The 5,741-nt window shown below is 31.9% G+C and overlaps 1 long non-coding RNA gene across 1 annotated transcript; it reads right to left on the bottom strand.

Moving 5' to 3' along the window:
• Positions 1-2,940: 2,940 nt before the first annotated feature.
• Positions 2,941-4,284, bottom strand: LOC143051072 (uncharacterized). Its single transcript, XR_012970599.1, has 3 exons — positions 4,048-4,284; positions 3,619-3,697; positions 2,941-3,055 (listed from the first exon to the last, which is right to left on the bottom strand). It is a non-coding gene; the product is annotated as an uncharacterized LOC143051072 (long non-coding RNA).
• Between the last annotated feature and the right edge of the window lie 1,457 nt (positions 4,285-5,741).

Consider the following 5,741-nt stretch of genomic DNA (forward strand, 5'->3'; position numbering starts at 1 on the left):
CAGGATTTCACGCCTTTAGTGGTTGTGATTCAGTTAGTGCTTTGTCTGGTAAGGGAAAATGCAAAGCATTTGGCGTTTTGAATCGTTCTGTGGAGTTTTCAGAAGGTCTATCCCGTCTTGGTGAAAATTTTAAAGAGGTAGGCTAAAAACTGTCAAAAACACTCGAGAGGTTTTTGTGTGCTATATATGGATACGATTATAATAACATCAATGAATTTCAGATTTTTTTTTGCAATGCAAAAAACATTCATTGTCATCTACTGACCAAACAAAAGATGCAATGTTAAAGCACATCAAACGATTCAACATTCAGGCAAAGATTTGGAAATCTACTCTATAACACAACACTATTCCATCGCCAAACAACCATGATTGGATTGTTAAGAACTATTTGATCAGCATCAATTGGCTAGACCAACCGCTAGCGTTAGATGCTTTATTGATACTGATAAGCTGTTCATGTATACCTGCGCTGGTTGTGCCACCAAAAGATGTTCATGTATTCGACAAGGTTTATCCTGTACAGATGGCTGCAAATATACAAGTGATTGTAGCAACAAGAATAATCAAATCGTTGATATGGCTAACGATGACGACGAAGATGATGAAGATGATGGTGATGATGATTCGGTAGATGGCGTTGACGAAAATGAAGATGATTCTATGGATTGACCTTCTTCATGACCTTAAAAAGTGGTGATTCTGTTGTTAAAATAACTTTGATATCGATCTTGAAACCCTGACAGTTCTTTTATTTTTTTAGTACTATGTGTGTTTTTCAATGACTGTGATGTACATTCCTTATGTTTGTGTTTGTCATTGATTCCATGTTTTTTTTTTTTCCTTTCTTACCTTTGAATTTTGTTCAACTGCCTTTAGTTACTTGATGCTCTATGTTTCAATGTAAAAAATATACCTTTTTTATAAAGAAAACTAGTATGTATGCTTTGGTTCATTCAACATCATGAATTTTGGATATTACCCTCCCCCTTTTTTTTCTTGGTCCAATACGATTTAAAAATTCAATAAAAATTAGCCTCCGTATTAATAAGATATGATTTGTTCAATTTAATAAGAATAATTGTACCGAATACTTGGTTATTTTTTCTTTTTTCTGTATATATGTGTCAGACATTACTCTTTAGACTTATACCAAAAAATTGCGGTACCCTCGGGTGTAACACAGAACTGAAATTTTGCCTTACCAGCTGATGGACTATCATGTTATTCTATTAACTCTCACTGATCAAAATGGACGTATTAATTATTCCAATAGTAATTTGTTTCCTTAAACTTCCTGTAATAATTCTTCTTAATGGAATTTGTTTATGTTGCGCTCGAAGGTATAACTTTTGAATTACCATATCAAACTTAAATAAAAGGAGGCCTTAAACGTTAATGTTGTTTTTGTATTTAGTAACTATTTGATGTCCATTTCATTAATAAACTGACATTTTCGAAAAGAAAGTCGGTCCGGAGATAATGTACATGACTTGTATATACACTAGAACAAAAAGGCAACTTGATGTAAAATAAAGAATAATAATTTCAATATCTTTTTTTAATAAATGGATGAGTAGAAAAAACAATTAAGATTGCACATGTTGCCGTTTTACGCATATAATAATCGCGGTTGAGCTGTTTACTAAATATGAATGCATTTGAACACTTTCTGAGAAAACCTTGACGAAAACATTTGTGTGACGAACGGACAAACGGAATCATCAATTCGAATACATCATCAATTACCAATTCCCATATAATCCGGCAATGGACTAAACGCGAGAAAGAATACGTAGATACTCTTTCCGAATGGATTAAGGCTGTGAGGTCGTTGATACAAAATCAGAATTAAGAGACTAAATGGGTTTATCAATACCCATGCTACGTCAATCTTTAAAGACCCAAATGTTGCAAAACACTTGTCCTACCTCCATGACAAATATGTTGTTGTCCCGCAAATTAAGCCCCAAACTACATCGTTTTTGTGTGTAAATCTCATTACATAAACTGCTTGATAAATGAATTAGGTATTGCCAATTCATTTGGAAACTCAACATATACCCTCATGACACTTACCAAAGAGGAAATCCTGCATAATCATAGGTCTGTTATATGTTCCTTTGGAATTTCAACCAAAGATGACGAACTGGATCTTCCATCACTGTATTGGATACCTAAACTACAAACTTACAAACAACGGTATATTGCTGGGTCTTCCAAGTGCGCCACGAAATCGCTTTCTAAATTATTAACATCTATTTTATCAGAAATCAAAGCCGGGCTTCAAAGTTAGTGCGAAACTGCCTATTCTAGAGTTGGCGGGAATCAGATGTGGATACTAAACAATTCCAAAGATCTTTTAGAGTACATACAATCTGAGACTCTCTCATCTTGCAATAGTACTAAAACATTTGACTTTTCTACACTTTACACAAGTATACCCCATTCCTAACTTAAAGACAAATTGAAAAAGTTAATATAGCTTTATTTCATGAAAAAAAACAGACATCCAACATACATATTTAAGACTCAGAAAAATTTAAATGCACTGAAATGCAGGGTTAATTTTCTACAAGTGTCAAATTCAAGGGAATATTTTTTAGGCCTACTTTCGTATGCAACCGGATGTGACGTACCATGATTTGGTGGTATTACACCTAAAGAACACATAAATGGCAAATAAACTTAATTTAATTTTTTTCCCTCCAATTGCAAGTTATTTCAAGCATAACTGTCAAGTTTTGTCTCAGTCAGAGCTATTGTTTCAGAGAAAATCACTATAATGTAAGGCCATATCCTACAGTAATTTCAGTCTAATTTCTTCGAAAAATCCTAATTTCAGTGTATCATAATAAAATGCAGTGTTGACTAATATCTGATCATAAACTCATGATATATGCATTCAAACAATTAAATAGAATACAAAAGACAATTTTAAGATAAGAAACAATTTTATTGCACCTTTTAGAGTTCATTTGAAGGTCTGTTTTGGTCTGTTATGGTCCATTTTTCCTCCTTCCTTCCTTTTTCATCAAAACTTGATATCTTTTGTCTAAAAAATAAAACAAATGTGATTACTTTCCTACAAAAATGAAGTAAATGTACTGTTAAATCAATAATTAAAGTGTTTTAGCTGAAAGAACTGTCTCTATAAATGTTAACAGTCTACACGGAAGTTTCTATAAGCCCTTATGTGTAACATGAGTTTTTGGTCTGTTCCCCTAGTGTGACAAATAACGGTTCCCTTTCAGTCAATCATTAATTGTTACTGCTATTAAAGTCTTTTTTATTTAATCATAACAGTTTAATTCTAATAGATTTACACAAAAATCCACTTTTTTGTATTTTACATTAGAAAATGGGGAGAAAGAGTAATAGAAAAATACCTCAAAATGTTTTTAAAAAGGGTTATGTCCCTTGGAATGCTGGTATAAAAAATAAATTGGTAAGAATTATAAAGTTTAAGTATGTGAAACTGGATTCTGATGTGTATAAATCCAGGGCAAATAAGTGTTTAAATGATTTATTGTCTGTGCAAAATGTAGACGGCACACTGGCAAATTGTAAACTTTTGCAGTCAAAACAAAAAATAACATGACGATAGTTGATACATACTTTAATGCTGAAGTGTCATCTGCCGACCAATTCACATATAAGATTTTTCAATAGAATGCTCTTCAGAACATGGTTAACACTGAAATAAAAAATTCACATGGTGTATAAACAAACCTGTAAGGGCAATTTAAAATTTAACACAGTAAACTAAATACAGCCTCGTTTGTCCACCCATTTGACTTAGAAAACACCCGTAAACCCCCATGTCAAGGCAATTTTACCTCAAACGTGCTTTTTGTGTCTAAATCCATTCCGAATAGTCCATGTTTACAATGCATGAACTGGTTTATTAATAACTTTTAAAAATGAAAGTACAATAAGGTCACGAGTGCACATGGAGTTTCCCTAAATAGGTGTAATACCACCATTGATTTTTCCCTATTAGTCTTTGTTAAATTGGCACTTTTAAAAAAATTGTATAGTATTTACCTTTATTTCAACCAAAGAAATACTTTGCATGTATAAAGTTTAATCCTTTCCAGTGATACAGTGAAAATTTCACACTACATTTCATTGCATATAAGAAAGTAACCAGCACCGGAAGTAAACAACCCAATTTTTACACTGTTATTTACTGGTTACCTGCTTTGATAACTATGTAACCTTAACGCTCCAAAATATTTTATAAGACCATCAAATAAAAAAAAGAATGCTGCTTTCAGACATCCAACATACATATTTAAGACTCAGAAAAATTTAAGTGCACTGAAATGCAGGGTTAATTTTCTACAAGTGTCAAATTCAAGGGAATATATTTTTAGGCCTACTTTCGTATGCAACCGGATGTGACGTACCATGATTTGGTGGTATTACACCTTAAGTAAAAGAGTAATTTGAAAAGGAAATAGTTAATTTCCAATGTAAAACGAACACTATACTTGAAATCCTGGTCTTTGTGCTTTTTAACAGTTTTTTTTTTTAAATTGTTTCTGATTGAAATTTTCGTTTTTTTTTTTGTTTTTTTTTTTTTACATCAAAGAATTAGAAATACAACAAACTACACCAAAATTTAACATTCGAAAAAAGCGGGATAATATACCAAGGGGATATTATGAAATAAAAAGTGAAAGACAGACAGATTACATCATTGCCAAAAGAACAAGAAAAACAGATAGACAACAGTATTGCCAAAAGAAAGAAGACAAACGGACAAACAACATATTCCACGAAAGAAAGAAAAAAAACAATCCAACAAAAAAGGGAGAATTCGGATGTTTCAGAGAGGTAAACAGTTCTGGCTTCATCATTGCTCACTAAAAGTAATTTCACTGGATGTTACAAGTCGAAATCGACGATGTACGGGATTGCGGCTACAACAATATGGGCAGGTCTGTTGTCATCTGTTACGCAGATATTGTATAACGGGCTAGTTGTAACTTTGCTTTGGTTTTCATTTACGCATGTATTTGTGCTATTTTATGTTTCAGAAAGTCTGTGTTGTTTCTAACGATGAAAGTTTTTGTTTAGAACAGTTTTTTTCAAACTTATATATATTTGGTTATATAAATATTAGAGTTGGAGAATTAACATGCAACAATGATTTTAACACAACAATAAATGATTTGTTTGAATATATTTAAAAGTAACATATCTAAATGTAACAAATATAAATGACAAAAATTATAAAAATAAGTTTCATAAAAACATGAAAAAGATGAACACATATTGGCTTAAAATGATAAAACAAAACGAGCTTACGACGGAAACTATAAGATATTGTTCCTTTTCAAATATAGCATGGTGTCATGAGTGGCTCACATGTTTTGTACACATACCTTGCATAAACATACGCACACTGTTGTAAGGAATGTTTATTGTCTTGAGTAATTATGCATCTATCGACCATAACGAGTCCCGTTTATTTCTTTAAGAATGGCTTGAAGAATTAAAGATCCATGTGGAAGTTTGCCTCTGTCAATTTTACCCAGTGAAGTCTGTATATCTTTATGTACATTTCTTTTCTCTGTATAAAATATTTTACGATGTTCAACGTTCTCTAGGAATGTATTATGCTCAATTTTTAGTAAAATATTTTCTGTGATAAAGTTTGATTCACTATAAACGCACTCCATGGTCTTTTTCCTTCGTTCAAAAATAAAGTTAACTCTTCCGACAATGAAAAT

The sequence above is a fragment of the Mytilus galloprovincialis genome, chromosome 1, assembly GCF_965363235.1.
Source record: "Mytilus galloprovincialis chromosome 1, xbMytGall1.hap1.1, whole genome shotgun sequence".
Classification (NCBI taxonomy): Eukaryota; Metazoa; Mollusca; class Bivalvia; order Mytilida; family Mytilidae; genus Mytilus; species Mytilus galloprovincialis.